Source organism: Lissotriton helveticus, chromosome 1_2 (assembly GCF_964261635.1).
Source record: "Lissotriton helveticus chromosome 1_2, aLisHel1.1, whole genome shotgun sequence".
NCBI lineage: Eukaryota > Metazoa > Chordata > Amphibia > Caudata > Salamandridae > Lissotriton > Lissotriton helveticus.
Genome location: NC_136058.1, coordinates 327,112,792 through 327,134,816, shown reverse-complemented (window position 1 = coordinate 327,134,816; position 22,025 = coordinate 327,112,792). Strand labels below are relative to the sequence as shown.

At 37.4% G+C, this 22,025-nt stretch overlaps 8 non-coding genes across 8 annotated transcripts; all 8 read right to left on the bottom strand.

Moving 5' to 3' along the window:
* Positions 1 to 523: 523 nt before the first annotated feature.
* TRNAC-GCA (transfer RNA cysteine (anticodon GCA)) lies at positions 524 to 595 on the bottom strand. Its single transcript has one exon. It is a non-coding gene; the product is annotated as a tRNA-Cys (tRNA).
* A 4,258-nt stretch (positions 596 to 4,853) lies between these two features.
* TRNAC-GCA (transfer RNA cysteine (anticodon GCA)) lies at positions 4,854 to 4,925 on the bottom strand. The gene has a single exon. It is a non-coding gene; the product is annotated as a tRNA-Cys (tRNA).
* Positions 4,926 to 8,106: 3,181 nt separating this feature from the next.
* Positions 8,107 to 8,178, bottom strand: TRNAC-GCA (transfer RNA cysteine (anticodon GCA)). Its single transcript has one exon. It is a non-coding gene; the product is annotated as a tRNA-Cys (tRNA).
* Positions 8,179 to 11,359: 3,181 nt separating this feature from the next.
* Positions 11,360 to 11,431, bottom strand: TRNAC-GCA (transfer RNA cysteine (anticodon GCA)). The gene has a single exon. It is a non-coding gene; the product is annotated as a tRNA-Cys (tRNA).
* Positions 11,432 to 12,443: 1,012 nt separating this feature from the next.
* Positions 12,444 to 12,515, bottom strand: TRNAC-GCA (transfer RNA cysteine (anticodon GCA)). Its single transcript has one exon. It is a non-coding gene; the product is annotated as a tRNA-Cys (tRNA).
* A 2,107-nt stretch (positions 12,516 to 14,622) lies between these two features.
* Positions 14,623 to 14,694, bottom strand: TRNAC-GCA (transfer RNA cysteine (anticodon GCA)). The gene has a single exon. It is a non-coding gene; the product is annotated as a tRNA-Cys (tRNA).
* Positions 14,695 to 17,873: 3,179 nt separating this feature from the next.
* On the bottom strand, positions 17,874 to 17,945 carry TRNAC-GCA (transfer RNA cysteine (anticodon GCA)). The gene has a single exon. It is a non-coding gene; the product is annotated as a tRNA-Cys (tRNA).
* Positions 17,946 to 20,040: 2,095 nt separating this feature from the next.
* On the bottom strand, positions 20,041 to 20,112 carry TRNAC-GCA (transfer RNA cysteine (anticodon GCA)). Its single transcript has one exon. It is a non-coding gene; the product is annotated as a tRNA-Cys (tRNA).
* Between the last annotated feature and the right edge of the window lie 1,913 nt (positions 20,113 to 22,025).

Sequence of the window (22,025 nt, the reverse complement as noted above, 5' to 3'; positions counted from 1 at the left end):
CTACTTGCAACTGCAATGATAGCTCGTACATCTTGCACGTAGGCAGAGCTTTTAAGGAGAAAATAAATAGTTTCTACGTTGCACAAAAATGAAGTGCTTCAAACAAACATATACTTTGCAAGCACAGAGAAGAGGTGGAATATATGTAAGACTGAAGACACAGGTGAAATGAGAAATAGATTGACTACTTCGCTGCCAAGTGTTATACGCCACTTCTTCAGTGCAATACAAGAAAGCACCAAACAGTATAACAAAGTTGTCAATTGGTTTCGTAGTCCATTCCCTTTGTTTAGTGCTGTGAAAGGAAGAGCCGAATTCCAAAATTGATCAATGATTTTCAGAAATTTCCCATAGGGAATACCAAGCCGAGTGTTAAAAACTGCATTTACTCACAGGTTTCGAGCAGGAAACACTGAAATGCTATTAAAGTGCAATATCCAAGGGAACACTGACTCTGTCAAAGATGATCCAAATGGAATTGATGAAAAGTCCCAATTACAAACAACAGAATCAAAATAGGGTGAGGGGACACCCGGATTTGAACCAGGGACCTCTTGATCTGCAGTCAAATGCTCTACCACTGAGCTATATCCCCAGCTTTTCAGTAAAATCAGAATGACAAAATATCATTACATCATGAAAGAGTGTGAGGATCATACTAAGTTGTGCCAGAAAGTACAACCTTGAAACTGTTGAACAGGAGAAGTAGTCCTTAATATTATTTATTAAAGGAAAACTGGATCATTTAAAAAACAGATTTATTTGTTTCATTGTTATTTTATTTGAATAGGCAGTGGTACATAGGAGAATGCCTCTACATACAATGATTGTATTGAAACATTCTTTAAGGGGAAGAGGTTTTTACAGGACACCTTATCATTTGAGGATTGGTTACCACAATCACGGAGATGGTGATGAAGTAAGATTGTTTTGGACCAAATTATGGTGAAAAAATATTTCTACGTACCACTACAATTCGGTATTTGGAAGGTACACCCAAACACCCCTTTTGAATACCTTCCATGTAATACATCAGAAAAAGCCATTTTGCGTTTGCAAATGGCTTGATTCTTCAGACCAGCCTTCTTGCAACTGCAATGATAGTTCGTACATCTTGCACGTAGGCAGAGCTTTTAAGGAGAAATTAAATAGTTCCTACGTTGCACAAAAATGAAGTGCTTCAAACAAACACATACTTTGCATGCACAGAGAAGAGGTGGAATATATGTAAGACTGAAGACACAGGTGAAATGAGAAATAGATTGACTGCTTCGCTGCCTAGTTTTATACGCCATTTCTTCAGTGCAATACAAGAAAGCACCAAACAGTATAACAAAGTTGTCAATTGGTTTCATAGTCCATTCCCTTTGTTTAGTGCTGTGAAAGGAAGAGCCGAATTCCAAAATTGATCAATGATTTTCAGGAATTTCCCAAAGGGAATAACAAGCCGAGTGTTAAAAACTGCATTTACTCACAGGTTTTGAGCAGGAAACACTGAAATGCTATTAAAGTGCAATATCCAAGGGAACACTGACTCTGTCAAAGATGATCCAAATGGAATTGATGAAAAGTCCCAATTACAAACAACAGAATCAAAATAGGGTGAGAGAACACCCGGATTTTAACCAGGGACCTCTTGATCTGCAGTCAAATGCTCTACCACTGAGCTATATCCCCAGCTTTTCAGTAAAATCAGAATGACAAAATATCAGTACATCATGAAAGAGTGTGAGGATCATACTAAGTTGTGCCAGAAAGTACAACCTTGAAACTGTGGAACAGGAGAAGTAGTCCTTAATATTATTTATTAAAGGAAAACTGGATCATTTAAACAACAGGTTTATTTGTTTCATTGTTATTTTATTTGAATAGGCAGTGGTATATAGGACCAATGCCTCTACATACAATGATTGTTTTGAAACATTCTTAAAGGGGAAGAGGTTTTTACGGGACACCTTATCATTTGAGGATTGGTTACCACAATCACTGAGATGGTGATGAAGTATGATTGTTTTGCGCCAAATTATGGTGGAAAAACATTTCTACGTACCACTACAATTCGGTATTTGAAAGGTACACCCAAACACCCCTTTCGAATACCTTCCATTTAATACATCAGAAAAAGCCATTTTGCGTTTGCAAAGGGCCTGATTCTTCAGACCAGCCTTCTTGCAAATGCAATGATAGTTTGAACATCTTGCACGTAGGCAGAAGTTTTAAGGAGAAATTAAATAGTTTATACGTTGCACAAAAATGAAGTGCTTCAAACAAACACATACTTTGCATGCACAGAGAAGAGGTGGAATATATGTAAGACTGAAGACAGGGGTGAAATGAGAAATAGATTGACTGCTTTGCTGCCCAGTATTCTACGCCATTTCTATAGTGCAATACAGGAAAGCACCAAACAGTATAACAAAGTTGTCAATTGGTTTCATAGTCCATTCCCTATGTTTGGTGCTGTGAAAGGAAGAGCCGAATGCCAAAATAGATCAATGTTGTTTCAGAAAGTTCCCAAAGGGAATACCAAGCCAAGTGTAAAAAATGCATTTACTCACAGGTTTTGAGGAGCAAACACTGTAATGCTATTAAAGTGCAATATCCAAGGGAACACTGACTCTGTCAAAGATGATCCAAATAGAATTGATGAAAAGTTCCAATTACAAACAACAGAATCAAAATAGGGTGAGGGGACACCCGGATTTGAACCAGGGACCTCTTGATCTGCAGACAAATGCTCTAACACTGAGCTATATCCCCAGCTTTTCAGTAAAGTCAGAATGACAAAATATCAGTACATCATGAAAGAGTGTGAGGATCATACTAAGTTGTGCCAGAAAGTACAACCTTGAAACTGTGGAACAGGAGAAGTAGTCCTTAATATTATTTATTAAAGGAAAACTGGATCATTTAAAAAACAGATGTATTTGTTTCATTGTTATTTTATTTGAATAGGCAGTGGTAAATAGGACCAATGCCTCTATCTACAATGATTGTTTTGAAACATTCTTAAAGGGGAAGAGGTTTTTACGGGACACCTTATCATTTGAGGATTGGTTACCACAATCACTGAGATGGTGATGAAGTATGATTGTTTTGGGCCAAATTATGGTGGAAAAACATTTCTACGTACCACTACAATTCGGTATTTGAAAGGTACACCCAAACACCCCTTTCGAATACCTTCCATTTAATACATCAGAAAAAGCCATTTTGCATTTGCAAATGGCCTGATTCTTCAGACCAGCCTTCTTGCAACTGCAATGATAGTTCGTACATCTTGCACGTAGGCAGAAGTTTTAAGGAGAAATTAAATAGTTCCTACGTTGCACAAAAATGAAGTGCTTCAAACAAACACATACTTTGCATGTACAGAGAAGAGGTGGAATATATGTAAGACTGAAGACACGGGTGAAATGAGAAATAGATTGACTGCTTTGCTGCCAGTTTTCTACGCCATTTCTTCAGTGCAATACAGGAAAGCACCAAACAGTATAACAAAGTTGTCAATTGGTTTCATAGTCCATTCCCTATGTTTGGTGCTGTGAAAGGAAGAGCCGAATGCCAACATAGATCAATGTTGTTTCAGAAAGTTCCCAAAGGGAATACCAAGCCCACTGTAAAAAATGCATTTACTCACAGGTTTTGAGGAGCAAACACTGTAATGCTATTAAAGTGCAATATCCAAGGGAACACTGACTCTGTCAAAGATGATCCAAATGGAATTGATGAAAAGTTCCAATTACAAACAACAGAATCAAAATAGGGTGAGGGGACACCCGGATTTGAACCAAGGACCTTCTTGATCTGCAGTCAAATGCACTACCACTGAGCTGTATCCCCAGCTTTTCAGTAAAATCAGAATGACAAAATATCAGTACATCATGAAAGAGTGTGAGGATCATTCTAAGGTGTGCCAGTAGGTACAACCTTGAAACTGTTGAACAGGAGAAGTAGTCCTTAATATTATTTATTAAAGGAAAACTGGATCATTTAAAAAACAGATTTATTTGTTTCATTGTTATTTTATTTGAATAGGCAGTGGTACATAGGACAATGCCTCTACATACAATGATTATTTTGAAACATTCTTTAAGGGGAAGAGGTTTTTACGGGACACCTTATCATTTGAGGATTGGTTACCACAATCACGGAGATGGTGATGAAGTAAGATTGTTTTGGGCCAAATTATGGTGGAAAAACATTTCTACGTACCACTACAATTCGGTATTTGGAAGGTACACCCAAACACCCCTTTCGAAAACCTTCCATTTAATACATCAGAAAAAGCCATTTTGCATTTACAAATGGCCTGATTCTTCAGACCAGCCTTCTTGCAACTGCAATGATAGTTCGTACATCTTGCACGTAGGCAGAGCTTTTAAGGAGAAATTAAATAGTTCCTACGTTGCACAAAAATGAAGTGCTTCAAACAAACACATACTTTGCAAGCACAGAGAAGAGGTGGAATATATGTAAGACTGAAGACACAGGTGAAATGAGAAATAGATTGACTGCTTCGCTGCCAAGTTTTATACGCCATTTCTTCAGTGCAATACAAGAAAGCACCAAACAGTATAACAATGTTGTCAATTGGTTTCATAGTCCATTCCCTTTGTTTAGTGCTGTGAAAGGAAGAGCCGAATTCCAAAATTGATCAATGATTTTCAGAAATTTCACAAAGGGAATACCAAGCCGAGTGTTAAAAACTGCATTTACTCACAGGTTTCGAGCAGGAAACACTGAAATGCTATTAAAGTGCAATATCCAAGAGAACACTGACTCTGTCAAAGATGATCCAAATGGAATTGATGAAAAGTCCCAATTACAAACAACAGAATCAAAATAGAGTGAAGGGACACCCGGATTTGAACCAGGGACCTCTTGATCTGCAGTCAAATGCTCTACCACTGAGCTATATCCCCAGCTTTTCAGTAAAATCAGAATGACAAAATATCAGTACATCATGAAAGAGTGTGAGGATCATACTAAGTTGTATCAGAAAAAACAACCTTGAAACTGTTGAACAGGAGAAGTAGTCCTTAATATTATTTAATAAAAGGAAAACTGGATCATTTAAAAAACAGATTTATTTGTTTCATTATTATTTTATTTGAATAGGCAGTGGTACATAAGACCAATGCCTCTACATACAATGATTGTTTTAAAACATTCTTAAAGGGGAAGAGGTTTTTACGGGACACCTTATCATTTGAGGATTGGTTACCTCACTCACTGAGATGGTGATGACGTATGATTGTTTTGGGCCAAATTATGGTGGAAAAACATTTCTACGTACCACTATAATTCGGTATTTGCAAGGTACACCCAAACACCCCTTTCGAATACCTTCTATCTAATACATCAGAAAAAGCCATTTTGCGTTTGCAAATGGCCTGATTCTTCAGACCAGCCTTCTGGCAACTACAATGATAGTTCGTACATCTTGCACGTAGGCAGAGCTTTTAAGGAGAAATTAAATAGTTCCTACGTTGCACAAAAATGAAGTGCTTCAAACAAACACATACTTTGCATGCACAGAGAAGAGGTGGAATATATGTAAGACTGAAGACACAGGTGAAATGAGAAATAGATTGACTGCTTCGCTGCCAAGTTTTATACGCCATTTCTTCAGTGCAATACAAGAAAGCACCAAACAGTATAGCAAAGTTGTCAATTGGTTTCATAGTCCATTCCCTTTGTTTAGTGCTGTGAAAGGAAGAGCCGAATTCCAAAATTGATCAATGATGTTTCAGAAATTTCCCAAAGGGAATACCAAGCCGTGTGTTAAAAACTGCATTTACTCACAGGCTTTGAGCAGGAAACACTGAAATGCTATTAAAGTGCAATATCCAAGGGAACACTGACTCTGTCAAAGATGATCCAAATGGAATTGATGAAAAGTCCAAATTACAAACAACAGAATCAAAATAGGGTGAGGGGACACCCGGATTTGAACTACGGACCACTTGATCTGCAGTCAAATGCTCTACCACTGAGCTATATCCCCAGCTTTTCAGTAAAATCAGAATGACAAAATATCGGTACATCATGAAAGAGTGTGAGGATCATACTAAGTTGTGCCAGAAAGAACAACCTTGAAACTGTGGAACAGGAGAAGTAGTCCTTAATATTATTTATTAAAGGAAAACTGGATCATTTAAAAAACAGATTTATTTGTTTCATTGTTATTTTATTTGAATAGGCAGTGGTACATAGGACCAATGCCTCTACATACAATGATTGTTTTGAAACATTCTTAAAGGGGAAGAGGTTTTTACGGGACACCTTATCATTTGAGGATTAGTTACCACAATCACGGAGATGGTGATGAAGTATGATTGTTTTGGGCCAAATTATGGTGGAAAAACATATCTACGTACCACTACAATTCGGTATTTGGAAGGTACACCCAAACACCCCTTTCGAATACCTTCCATTTAATACATCAGAAAAAGCCATTTTGCGTTTGCAAATGGCCTGATTCTTCAGACCAGCCTACTTGCAACTGCAATGATAGTTCGTACATCTTGCACGTAGGCAGAGCTTTTAAGGAGAAATTAAAAAGTTCCTACGTTGCACAAAAATGAAGTGTTTCAAACAAACACATACTTTGCATGCACAGAGAAAAGGTGGAATATATGTAAGACTGAAGACACAGGTGAAATGAGAAATAGATTAACTGCTTCGCTGCCAAGTTTTATACGCCATTTCTTCAGTGCAATACAAGAAAGCACCAAACAGTATAACAAAGTTGTCAATTGGTTTTATAGTCCATTCCCTTTGTTTAGTGCTGTGAAAGGAAGAGCCGAATTCCAAAATTGATCAATGATGTTTCAGAAATTTCCCAAAGGGAATACCAAGCCGAGTGTTAAAAACTGCATTTACTCACAGGTTTTGAGAAGCAAACACTGTAATGCCATTAAAGTGCAATATCCAAGGGAACACTGACTCTGTCAAAGATGATCCAAATGGAATTGATGGAAAGTCCCAATTACAAACAACAGAATCAAAATAGGGTGAGGGGACACCCGGATTTGAACCAGTGACCTCTTGATCTGCAGTCAAATGCTCCATCACTGAGCTATATCCCCAGCTTTTCAGTAAAATCAGAATGACAAAATATCAGTACATCATGAAAGAGTGTGAGGATCATACTAAGTTGTGCCAGAAAGTACAACCTTGAAACTGTGGAACAGGAGAAGTAGTCCTTAATATTATTCATTAAAGGAAAACTGGATCATTTAAAAAACAGATTTATTTGTTTCATTGTTATTTTATTTGAATAGGCATTGGTACATAGGACCAATGCCTCTACATACAATGATTGTTTTGAAACATTCTTAAAGGGGAAGAGGTTTATACGGGACACCTTATTATTTGAGGATTGGTTACCACAATCACGGAGATGGTGATGAAGTATGATTGTTTTGGCCAAATTATGGTGGAAAAACATTTCTACGTACCACAACATTTCGGTATTTGGAAGGTACACCCAAAACACCCCTTTCGAATACCTTTCATTTAATACATCAGAAAAAGCCATTTTGCGTTTGCAAATGGCCTGATTCTTCAGACCAGCCTTCTTGCAACTGCAATGATAGTTCGTACATCTTGCACGTAGGCAGAGCTTTTAAGGAGAAATTAAATAGTTCCTACGTTGCACAAAAATGAAGTGCTTCAAACAAACACATACTTTGCATGCACAGAGAAGAGGTGGAATATATGTAAGACTGAAGACACAGGTGAAATGAGAAATAGATTGACTGCTTCGCTGCAAAGTTTTATACGCCATTTCTTCAGTGCAATACAAGAAAGCACCAAACAGTATAACAAAGTTGTCAATTGGTTTCATAGTCCATTCCCTTTGTTTAGTGCTGTGAAAGGAAGAGACGAATTCCAAAATTGATCAATGATGTTTCAGAAATTTCCCAAAGGGAAAACCAAGCCGAGTGTTAAAAACTGCATTTACTCACAGGCTTTGAGCAGGAAACACTGAAATGCTATTAAAGTGCAATGTCCAAGAGAACACTGACTCTGTCAAAGATGATCCAAATGGAATTGATGAAAAGTCCCAATTACAAACAACAGAATCAAAATAGAGTGAGGGGACACCCGGATTTGAACCAGGGACCTCTTGATCTGCAGTCAAATGCTCTACCACTGAGCTATATCCCCAGCTTTTCAGTAAAATCAGAATGACAAAATATCAGTACATCATGAAAGAGTGTGAGGATCATACTAAGTTGTATCAGAAAAAACAACCTTGAAACTGTTGAACAGGAGAAGTAGTCCTTAATATTATTTAATAAAAGGAAAACTGGATCATTTAAAAAACAGATTTATTTGTTTCATTATTATTTTATTTGAATAGGCAGTGGTACATAAGACCAATGCCTCTACATACAATGATTGTTTTAAAACATTCTTAAAGGGGAAGAGGTTTTTACGGGACACCTTATCATTTGAGGATTGGTTACCTCACTCACTGAGATGGTGATGACGTATGATTGTTTTGGGCCAAATTATGGTGGAAAAACATTTCTACGTACCACTATAATTCGGTATTTGCAAGGTACACCCAAACACCCCTTTCGAATACCTTCTATCTAATACATCAGAAAAAGCCATTTTGCGTTTGCAAATGGCCTGATTCTTCAGACCAGCCTTCTGGCAACTACAATGATAGTTCGTACATCTTGCACGTAGGCAGAGCTTTTAAGGAGAAATTAAATAGTTCCTACGTTGCACAAAAATGAAGTGCTTCAAACAAACACATACTTTGCATGCACAGAGAAGAGGTGGAATATATGTAAGACTGAAGACACAGGTGAAATGAGAAATAGATTGACTGCTTCGCTGCCAAGTTTTATACGCCATTTCTTCAGTGCAATACAAGAAAGCACCAAACAGTATAGCAAAGTTGTCAATTGGTTTCATAGTCCATTCCCTTTGTTTAGTGCTGTGAAAGGAAGAGCCGAATTCCAAAATTGTTCAATGATGTTTCAGAAATTTCCCAAAGGGAATACCAAGCCGTGTGTTAAAAACTGCATTTACTCACAGGCTTTGAGCAGGAAACACTGAAATGCTATTAAAGTGCAATATCCAAGGGAACACTGACTCTGTCAAAGATGATCCAAATGGAATTGATGAAAAGTCCAAATTACAAACAACAGAATCAAAATAGGGTGAGGGGACACCCGGATTTGAACTACGGACCACTTGATCTGCAGTCAAATGCTCTACCACTGAGCTATATCCCCAGCTTTTCAGTAAAATCAGAATGACAAAATATCGGTACATCATGAAAGAGTGTGAGGATCATACTAAGTTGTGCCAGAAAGTACAACCTTGAAACTGTGGAACAGGAGAAGTAGTCCTTAATATTATTTATTAAAGGAAAACTGGATCATTTAAAAAACAGATTTATTTGTTTCATTGTTATTTTATTTGAATAGGCAGTGGTACATAGGACCAATGCCTCTACATACAATGATTGTTTTGAAACATTCTTAAAGGGGAAGAGGTTTTTACGGGACACCTTATCATTTGAGGATTAGTTACCACAATCACGGAGATGGTGATGAAGTATGATTGTTTTGGGCCAAATTATGGTGGAAAAACATATCTACGTACCACTACAATTCGGTATTTGGAAGGTACACCCAAACACCCCTTTCGAATACCTTCCATTTAATACATCAGAAAAAGCCATTTTGCGTTTGCAAATGGCCTGATTCTTCAGACCAGCCTACTTGCAACTGCAATGATAGTTCGTACATCTTGCACGTAGGCAGAGCTTTTAAGGAGAAATTAAAAAGTTCCTACGTTGCACAAAAATGAAGTGTTTCAAACAAACACATACTTTGCATGCACAGAGAAAAGGTGGAATATATGTAAGACTGAAGACACAGGTGAAATGAGAAATAGATTAACTGCTTAACTGCCAAGTTTTATACGCCATTTCTTCAGTGCAATACAAGAAAGCACCAAACAGTATAACAAAGTTGTCAATTGGTTTTATAGTCCATTCCCTTTGTTTAGTGCTGTGAAAGGAAGAGCCGAATTCCAAAATTGATCAATGATGTTTCAGAAATTTCCAAAAGGGAATACCAAGCCGAGTGTTAAAAACTGCATTTACTCACAGGTTTTGAGAAGCAAACACTGTAATGCCATTAAAGTGCAATATCCAAGGGAACACTGACTCTGTCAAAGATGATCCAAATGGAATTGATGGAAAGTCCCAATTACAAACAACAGAATCAAAATAGGGTGAGGGGACACCCGGATTTGAACCAGTGACCTCTTGATCTGCAGTCAAATGCTCCATCACTGAGCTATATCCCCAGCTTTTCAGTAAAATCAGAATGACAAAATATCAGTACATCATGAAAGAGTGTGAGGATCATACTAAGTTGTGCCAGAAAGTACAACCTTGAAACTGTGGAACAGGAGAAGTAGTCCTTAATATTATTCATTAAAGGAAAACTGGATCATTTAAAAAACAGATTTATTTGTTTCATTGTTATTTTATTTGAATAGGCAGTGGTACATAGGACCAATGCCTCTACATACAATGATTGTTTTGAAACATTCTTAAAGGGGAAGAGGTTTATACGGGACACCTTATTATTTGAGGATTGGTTACCACAATCACGGAGATGGTGATGAAGTATGATTGTTTTGGCCAAATTATGGTGGAAAAACATTTCTACGTACCACAACATTTCGGTATTTGGAAGGTACACCCAAAACACCCCTTTCGAATACCTTTCATTTAATACATCAGAAAAAGCCATTTTGCGTTTGCAAATGGCCTGATTCTTCAGACCAGCCTTCTTGCAACTGCAATGATAGTTCGTACATCTTGCACGTAGGCAGAGCTTTTAAGGAGAAATTAAATAGTTCCTACGTTGCACAAAAATGAAGTGCTTCAAACAAACACATACTTTGCATGCACAGAGAAGAGGTGGAATATATGTAAGACTGAAGACACAGGTGAAATGAGAAATAGATTGACTGCTTCGCTGCAAAGTTTTATACGCCATTTCTTCAGTGCAATACAAGAAAGCACCAAACAGTATAACAAAGTTGTCAATTGGTTTCATAGTCCATTCCCTTTGTTTAGTGCTGTGAAAGGAAGAGACGAATTCCAAAATTGATCAATGATGTTTCAGAAATTTCCCAAAGGGAAAACCAAGCCGAGTGTTAAAAACTGCATTTACTCACAGGCTTTGAGCAGGAAACACTGAAATGCTATTAAAGTGCAATGTCCAAGGGAACACTGACTCTGTCAAAGATGTTCCAAATGGAATTGATGAAAAGTCCCAATTACAAACAACAGAATCAAAATAGGGTGAGGGGACACCCGGATTTGAACCAGGGACCTCTTGATCTGCAGTCAAATGCTCTACCACTGAGCTATATCCCCAGCTTTTCATTAATATCAGAATGACAAAATATCAGTACATCATTAAAGAGTGTGAGGATCATACTAAGTTGTGCCAGAAAGTACAACCTTGAAACTGTGGAACAGGAGAAGTAGTCCTTAATATTATTTATTAAAGGAAAACTGGATCATTTAAAAAACAGATTTATTTGTTTCATTATTATTTTATTTGAATAGGCAGTGGTACATAGGACCAATGCCTCTACATACAATGATTGTTTTGAAACATTCTTAAAGGGGAAGAGGTTTTTACGGGACACCTTATCATTTGAGGATTGGTTACCACAATCACGGAGATGGTTATGAAGTATGATTGTTTTGGGCCAAATTATGGTGGAAAAACATTTCTACGTACCACTACAATTCGGTATTTGGAAGGTACACCCAAACACCCCTTTCGAATACCTTCCATTTAATACATCAGAAAAAGCCATTTTGCATTTGCAAATGGCCTGATTCTTCAGACCAGCCTTCTTGCAACTGCAATGATAGTTCGTACATCTTGCACGTAGGCAGAGCTTTTAAGGAGAAATTAAATAGTTCCTACATTGCACAAAAATGAAGTGCTTCAAACAAACACATACTTTGCATGCACAGAGAAGAGGTGGAATATATGTAAGACTGAAGACACAGGTGAAATGAGAAATAGATTGACTGCTTCGCTGCCAAGTTTTATACGCCATTTCATCAGTGCAATACAAGAAAGCACCAAACAGTATAACAAAGTTGTCAATTGGTTTCATAGTCCATTCCCTTTGTTTAGTGCTGTGAAAGGAAGAGCCGAATTCCAAAATTGATCAATGATGTTTCAGAAATTTCCGAAAGGGAATACCAAGCCGAGTGTTAAAAACTGCATTTACTCACAAGCTTTGAGCAGGAAACACCAAAATGGTATTAAAGTGCAATATCAAAGGGAACACTGACTCTGTCAAAGATGATCCAAATGGAATTGATGAAAAGTCCAAATTACAAACAACAGAATCAAAATAGGGTGTGGTGACACCCGGATTTGAACCAGGGACCTCTTGATCTGCAGTCAAATGCTCTACCACTGAGCTATATCCCCAGCTTTTCAGAAAAATCAGAATGACAAAATATCAGTACATCATGAAAGAGTATGAGGATCATACTAAGTTGTGCCAGAAAGTACAACCTTGAAACTGTGGAACAGGAGAAGTAGTCCTTAATATTATTTATTAAAGGAAAACTGGATAATTTAAAAAACAGATTTATTTGTTTCATTGTTATTTTATTTGAATAGGCAGTGGTACATAGGACCAATGCCTCTACATACAATGATTGTTTTGAAACATACTTAAAGGGGAAGACGTTTTTACGGGACACCTTATCATTTGAGGATTGGTTACCACACTCACTGAGATGGTGATGAAGTATGATTGTTTTGGGCCAAATTATGGTGGAAAAACATTTCTACGTACCACTACAATTCGGTATTTGGAAGGTACACCCAAACACCCCTTTCGAATACCTTCTATCTAATGCATCAGAAAAAGCCATTTTGCGTTTGCAAATGGCCTGATTCTTCAGACCAGCCTTCTGGCAACTACAATGATAGTTCGTACATCTTGCACGTAGGCAGAGCTTTTAAGGAGAAATTAAATAGTTCCTACGTTGCACAAAAATGAAGTGCTTCAAATTAACACATACTTTGCATGCACAGAGAAGAGGTGGAATATATGTAAGACTGAAGACACAGGTGAAATGAGAAATAGATTGACTGCTTCGCTGCCAAGTTTTATACGCCATTTCTTCAGTGCAATACAAGAAAGCACCAAACAGTATAACAAAGTTGTCAATTGGTTTCATAGTCCATTCCCTTTGTTTAGTGCTGTGAAAGGAAGAGCCGAATTCCAAAATTGATCAATGATGTTTCAGAAATTTCCCAAAGGGAATACCAAGCCGAGTGTTAAAAACTGCATTTACTCACAGGCTTTGAGAAGGAAACACTGAAATGCTATTAAAGTGCAATATCCAAGGGAACACTGACTCTGTCAAAGATGTTCCAAATGGAATTGATGAAAAGTCCCAATTACAAACAACAGAATCAAAATAGGGTGAGGGTATACCCGGATTTGAACCAGGGACCTCTTGATCTGAAGTCAAATGCTCTACCATTGAGCTATATCCCCAGCTTTTCAGAAAAATCAGAATGACAAAATATCAGTACATCATGAAAGAGTGTGAGGATCATACTAAGTTGTGCCAGAAGTTGTGCAGAAAGTATAACCTTGAAACTGTGGAACAGGAGAAGTAGTCCTTAATATTATTTATTAAAGGAAAACTGGATCATTTAAAAAACAGATTTATTTGTTTCATTATTATTTTATTTGAATAGGCAGTGGTACATAGGACCAATGCCTCTACATACAATGATTGTTTTGAAACATTCTTAAAGGTGAAGAGGTTTTTATGGGACACCTTATCATTTGAGGATTGGTTACCACAATCACGGAGATGGTGATGAAGTATGATTGTTTTGGCCAAATTATGGTGGAAAAACATTTCTAGGTACCACTACAATTCGGTATTTGGAAGGTACACCCAAAACACCCCTTTCGAATACCTTCCATTTAATACATCAGAAAAAGCCATTTTGCGTTTGCAAATGGCCTGATTCTTCAGACCAGCCTTCTTGCAACTGCAATGATAGTTTTTACATCTTGCACGTAGGCAGAGCTTTTAAGGAGAAATTAAATAGTTCCTACGTTGCACAAAAATGAAGTGCTTCAAACAAACACATACTTTGCATGCACAGAGAAGAGGTGGAATATATGTAAGACTGAAGACACAGGTGAAATGAGAAATAGATTGACTGCTTCGCTGCCAAGTTTTATACGCCATTTCTTCATTGCAATACAAGAAAGCACCAAACAGTATAACAAAGTTGTCAATTGGTTTCATAGTCCATTCCCTTTGTTTAGTGCTGTGAAAGGAAGAGCCGAATTCCAAAATTGATCAATGATGTTTCAGAAATTTCCCAAAGGGAATACCAAGCCGAGTGTTAAAAACTGCATTTACTCACAGGTTTTGAGAAGCAAACACTGTAATGCCATTAAAGTGCAATATCCAAGGGAACACTGACTCTGTCAAAGATGATCCAAATGGAATTGATGGAAAGTCCCAATTACAAACAACAGAATCAAAATAGGGTGAGGGGACACCCGGATTTGAACCAGGGACCTCTTGATCTGCAGTCAAATGCTCTACCATTGAGCTATATCCCCAGCTTTTCAGAAAAATCAGAATGACAAAATATCAGTACATCATGAAAGAGTGTGAGGATCATACTAAGTTGTGCCAGAAAGTACAACCTTGAAACTGTGGAACAGGAGAAGTATTCCTTAATATTATTTATTAAAGGAAAACTGGATCATTTAAAAAACCGATTTATTTGTTTCATTGTTATTTTATTTGAATAGACAGTGGTACATAGGACCAATGCCTCTACATACAATGATTGTTTTGAAACATTCTTAAAGGGGAAGAGGATTATATGGGACACCTTATCATTTGAGGATTGGTTACCACAATCACGGAGATGGTGATGAAGTATGATTGTTTTGGCCAAATTATGGTGGAAAAACATTTCTACGTACCACAACAATTCGGTATTTGGAAGGTACACCCAAAACAACCCTTTCGAATACCTTTCATTTAATACATCAGAAAAAGCCATTTTGAGTTTGAAAATGGCCTGATTCTTCAGACCAGCCTTCTTGCAACTGCAATGATAGTTCGTACATCTTGCACGTAGGCAGAGCTTTTCAGGAGAAATTAAATAGTTCCTACGTTGCACAAAAATGAAGTGCTTCAAACAAACACATACTTTGCATACACAGAGAAGAGGTGGAATATATGTAAGACTGAAGACACAGGTGAAATGAGAAATAGATTGACTGCTTCGCTGCCAACTTTTATATGCCATTTCTTCAGTGCAATAGCAGAAAGCACCAAACAGTATAATGAAGTTGTCAATTGGTTTCATAGTCCATTCCCTTTGTTTAGTGCTGTGAAAGGAAGAGCCGAATTTCAAAATTGATCAATGATGTTTCAGAAATTTCCCAAAGGGAATACCAAGCCGAGTGTTAAAAACTGCATTTACTCACAGGCTTTGAGCAGGAAACACTGAAATGCTATTAAAGTGCAATATCCAAGGGAACACTGACTCTGTCAAAGATGATCCAAATGGAATTGATGAAAAGTCCAAATTACAAACAACAGAATCAAAATAGGGTGAGGAGACACCCGGATTTGAACCACGGACAACTTGATCTGCAGTCAAATGCTCTACCACTGAGCTATATCCCCAGCTTTTTAGTAAAATCAGAATGACAAAATATCGGTACATCATGAAAGAGTGTGAGGATCATACTAAGTTGTGCCAGAAAGTACAACCTTGAAACTGTGGAACAGGAGAAGTAGTCCTTAATATTATTTATTAAAGTAAAACTGGATCATTTAAAAAACAGATTTATTTGTTTCATTGTTATTTTATTTGAATAGGCAGTGGTACATAGGACCAATGCCTCTACATACAATGATTGTTTTGAAACATTCTTAAAGGGGAAGAGGTTTTTACGGGACACCTTATCATTTGAGGATTGGTTACCACAATCACGGAGATGGTGATGAAGTATGATTGTTTTGGGCCAAATTATGGTGGAAAAACATTTCTACGTACCACTACAATTCGGTGTTTGGAAGGTACACCCAAACACCCCTTTCGAATACCTTCCATTTAATACATCAGAAAAAGCCATTTTGCGTTTGCAAATGGCCTGATTCTTCAGACCAGCCTTCTTGCAACTGCAATGATAGTTCGTACATCTTGCACGTAGGCAGAGCTTTTAAGGAGAAATTAAATAGTTCCTACGTTGCACAAAAATGAAGTGTTTCAAACAAACACATACTTTGCATGCACAGAGAAGAGGTGGAATATATGTAAGACTGAAGACACAGGTGAAATGAGAAATAGATTGACTGCTTCGCTGCCAAGTTTTATACGCCATTTCTTCAGTGCAATACAAGAAAGCACCAAAGAGTATAATAAAGTTGTCAATTGGTTTCATAGTCCATTCCCTTTGTTTAGTGCTCTGAAAGGAAGAGCCGAATTCCAAAATTGATCAATGATGTTTCAGAAATTTCCCAAAGGGAATACCAAGCCGAGTGTTAAAAACTGCATTTGCTCACAGGTTTTGAGAAGCAAACACTGTAATGCCATTAAAGTGCAATATCCAAGGGAACACTGACTCTGTCAAAGATGATCCAAATGGAATTGATGAAAAGTCCAAATTACAAACAACAGAATCAAAATACGGTGAGGGGACACCCGGATTTGAACCAGGGACCTCTTGATCTGCAGTCGAATGCTCCATCACTGAGCTATATCCCCAGCTTTTCAGATAAATCAGAATGACAAAATATCAGTACATCATGAAAGAGTGTGAGGATCATACTAAGTTGAGCCAGAAAGTACAACCTTGAAACTGTGGAACAGGGGAAGTAGTCCTTAATATTATTTATTAAAGGAAAACTGGATCATTTAAAAAACAGATTTATTTGTTTCATTGTTATTTTATTTGAATAGGCAGTGGTACATAGGACCAATGCCTCTACATACAATGATTGTTTTGAAACATTCTTAAAGGGGAAGAGGTTTTTACGGGACACCTTATCATTTGAGGATTGGTTACCACAATCACGGAGATGGTTATGAAGTATGATTGTTTTGGGCCAAATTATGGTGGAAAAACATTGCTACGTACCACTACAATTCGGTATTTGGAAGGTACACCCAAAAACCCCTTTCGAATACCTTCCATTTAATACAACAGAAAAAGCCATTTTGCGTTTGTAAATGGCCTGATTCTTCAGACCAGCCTTCTTGCAACTGCAATGATAGTTCGTACATCTTGCACGTAGGCAGAGTTTTAAGGAGAAATTAAATAGTTCCTACATTGCACAAAAATGAAGTGCTTCAAACAAACACATTCTTTGCATGCACAGAGAAGAGGTGGAATATATGTAAGACTGAATACACAGGTGAAATGAGAAATAGATTGACTGCTTCGCTGCCAAGTTTTATACGCCATTTCATCAGTGCAATACAAGAAAGCACCAAACAGTATAACAAAGTTGTCAATTGGTTTCATAGTCCATTCCCTTTGTTTAGTGCTGTGAAAGGAAGAGCCGAATTTCAAAATTGATCAATGATGTTTCAGAAATTTCCCAAAGGGAATACCAAGCCGAGTGTTAAAAACTGCATTTACTCACAGGCTTTGAGCAGGAAACACCAAAATGGTATTAAAGTGCAATATCAAAGGGAACACTGACTCTGTCAAAGATGATCCAAATGGAATTGATGAAAAGTCCCAATTACAAACAACAGAATCAAAATAGGGTGAGGGGACACCCGGATTTGAACCAGGGACCTCTTGATCTGCAGTCAAATGCTCTACCACTGAGCTATATCCCCAGCTTTGCAGAAAAATCAGAATGACAAAATATCAGTACATCATGAAAGAGTGTGAGGATCATACTAAGTTGTGCCAGAAAGTACAACCTTGAAACTGTGGAACAGGAGAAGTAGTCCTTAATATTATTTTTTAAAGGAAAACTGGATCATTTAAAAAACAGATTTATTTGTTTCATTGTTATTTTATTTGAATAGGCAGTGGTACATAGGACCAATGCCTCTACATACAATGATTGTTTTGAAACATTCTTAAAGGTGAAGAGGTTTTTATGGGACACCTTATCATTTGAGGATTGGTTACCACACTCACTGAGATGGTGATGAAGTATGATTGTTTTGCGCCAAATTATGGTGGAAAAACATTTCTACGTACCACTACAATTCGGTATTTGGAAGGGACACCCAAACACCCCTTTCGAATACCTTCTATCTAATACATCAGAAAAAGCCATTTTGTGTTTGCAAATGGCCTGATTCTTCAGACCAGCCTTCTGGCAACTACAATGATAGTTCGTACATCTTGCACGTAGGCAGAGCTTTTAAGGAGAAATTAAATAGTTCCTACGTTGCATAAAAATGAAGTGCTTCAAACAAACACATACTTTGCATGCACAGAGAAGAGGTGGAATATATGTAAGACTGAAGACACAGGTGAAATGAGAAATAGATTGACTGATTCGCTGCCAAGTTTTATACGCCATTTCTTCAGTGCAATACAAGAAAGCACCAAAGAGTATAATAAAGTTGTCAATTGGTTTCATAATCCATTCCCTTTGTTTAGTGCTCTGAAAGGAAGAGCCGAATTCCAAAATTGATCAATGATGTTTCAGAAATTTCCCAAAGGGAATACCAAGCCGAGTGTTAAAAACTGCATTTGCTCACAGGTTTTGAGAAGCAAACACTGTAATGCCATTAAAGTGCAATATCCAAGGGAACACTGACTCTGTCAAAGATGATCCAAATGGAATTGATGGAAGGTCCCAATTACAAACAACAGAATCAAAATACGGTGAGGGGACACCCGGATTTGAACCAGGGACCTCTTGATCTGCAGTCGAATGCTCCATCACTGAGCTATATCCCCAGCTTTTCAGTAAAATCAGAATGACAAAATATCAGTACATCATGAAAGAGTGAGAGGATCATACTAAGTTGAGCCAGAAAGTACAACCTTGAAACTGTGGAACAGGGGAAGTAGTCCTTAATATTATTTATTAAAGGAAAACTGGATCATTTAAAAAAATGATTTATTTGTTTCATTGTTATTTTATTTGAATAGGCAGTGGTACATAGGACCAATGCCTCTACATACAATGATTGTTTTGAAACATTCTTAAAGGGGAAGAGGTTTTTACGGGACACCTTATCATTTGAGGATTGGTTACCACAATCACGGAGATGGTTATGAAGTATGATTGTTTTGGGCCAAATTATGGTAGAAAAACATTTCTACGTACCACTACAATTCGGTATTTGGAAGGTACACCCAAAAACCCCTTTCGAATACCTTCCATTTAATACATCAGAAAAAGCCATTTTGCGTTTGGAAATGGCCTGATTCTTCAGACCAGCCTTCTTGCAACTGCAATGATAGTTCGTACATCTTGCACGTAGGCAGAGTTTTAAGGAGAAATTAAATAGTTCCTACATTGCACAAAAATGAAGTGCTTCAAACAAACACATTCTTTGCATGCACAGAGAAGAGGTGGAATATATGTAAGACTGAATACACAGGTGAAATGAGAAATAGATTGACTGCTTCGCTGCCAAGTTTTATACGCCATTTCATCAGTGCAATACAAGAAAGCACCAAACAGTATAACAAAGTTGTCAATTGGTTTCATAGTCCATTCCCTTTGTTTAGTGCTGTAAAAGGAAGAGCCGAATTCCAAAATTGATCAATGATGTTTCAGAAATTTCCCAAAGGGAATACCAAGCCGAGTGTTAAAAACTGCATTTACTCACAGGCTTTGAGCAGGAAACACCAAAATGGTATTAAAGTGCAATATCAAAGGGAACACTGACTCTGTCAAAGATGATCCAAATGGAATTGATGAAAAGTCCCAATTACAAACAACAGAATCAAAATAGGGTGAGGGGACACCCGGATTTGAACCAGGGACCTCTTGATCTGCAGTCAAATGCTCTACCACTGAGCTATATCCCCAGCTTTGCAGAAAAGTCAGAATGACAAAATATCAGTACATCATGAAAGAGTGTGAGGATCATACTAAGTTGTGCCAGAAAGTACAACCTTGAAACTGTGGAACAGGAGAAGTAGTCCTTAATATTATTTTTTAAAGGAAAACTGGATCATTTAAAAAACAGATTTATTTGTTTCATTGTTATTTTATTTGAATAGGCAGTGGTACATAGGACCAATGCCTCTACATACAATGATTGTTTTGAAACATTCTTAAAGGTGAAGAGGTTTTTATGGGACACCTTATCATTTGAGGATTGGTTACCACACTCACTGAGATGGTGATGAAGTATGATTGTTTTGGGCCAAATTATGGTGGAAAAACATTTCTACGTACCACTACAATTCGGTATTTGGAAGGGACACCCAAACACCCCTTTCGAATACCTTCTATCTAATACATCAGAAAAAGCCATTTTGCGTTTGCAAATGGCCTGATTCTTCAGACCAGCCTTCTGGCAACTACAATGATAGTATGTACATCTTGCACGTAGGCAGAGCTTTTAAGGAGAAATTAAATAGTTCCTACGTTGCATAAAAATGAAGTGCTTCAAACAAACACATACTTTGCATGCACAGAGAAGAGGTGGAATATATGTAAGACTGAAGACACAGGTGAAATGAGAAATAGATTGACTGCTTCGCTGCCAAGTTTTATACGCCATTTCTTCAGTGCAATACAAGAAAGCACCAAAGAGTATAATAAAGTTGTCAATTGGTTTCATAGTCCATTCCCTTTGTTTAGTGCTCTGAAAGGAAGAGCCGAATTCCAAACTTGATCAATGATGTTTCAGAAATTTCCCAAAGGGAATACCAAGCCGAGTGTTAAAAACTGCATTTACTCACAGGTTTTGAGAAGGAAACACTGAAATGCTATTAAAGTGCAATATCCAAGGGAACACTGACTCTGTCAAAGATGATCCAAATGGAATTGATGGAAGGTCCCAATTATAAACAACAGAATCAAAATAGGGTGAGGGGACACCCGGATTTGAACCAGGGACCTCTTGACCTGCAGTCGAATGCTCCATCACTGAGCTATATCCCCAGCTTTTCAGTAAAATCAGAATGACAAAATATCAGTACATCATGAAAGAGTGAGAGGATCATACTAAGTTGAGCCAGAAAGTACAACCTTGAAACTGTGGAACAGGGGAAGTAGTCCTTAATATTATTTATTAAAGGAAAACTGGATCATTTAAAAAACAGATTTATTTGTTTCATTGTTATTTTATTTGAATAGGCAGTGGTACATAGGACCAATGCCTCTACATACAATGATTGTTTTGAAACATTCTTAAAGGGGAAGAGGTTTTTACGGGACACCTTATCATTTGAGGATTGGTTACCACAATCACGGAGATGGTTATGAAGTATGATTGTTTTGGGCCAAATTATGGTAGAAAAACATTTCTACGTACCACTACAATTCGGTATTTGGAAGGTACACCCAAAAACCCCTTTCGAATACCTTCCATTTAATATATCAGAAAAAGCCATTTTGCGTTTGGAAATGGCCTGATTCTTCAGACCAGCCTTCTTGCAACTGCAATGATAGTTCGTAGATCTTGCACGTAGGCAGAGTTTTAAGGAGAAATTAAATAGTTCCTACATTGCACAAAAATGAAGTGCTTCAAACAAACACATTCTTTGCATGCACAGAGAAGAGGTGGAATATATGTAAGACTGAATACACAGGTGAAATGAGAAATAGATTGACTGCTTCGCTGTAAAGTTTTATACGCCATTTCATCAGTGCAATACAAGAAAGCACCAAACAGTATAACAAAGTTGTCAATTGGTTTCATAGTCCATTCCCTTTGTTTAGTGCTGTGAAAGGAAGAGCCGAATTCCAAAATTGATCAATGATGTTTCAG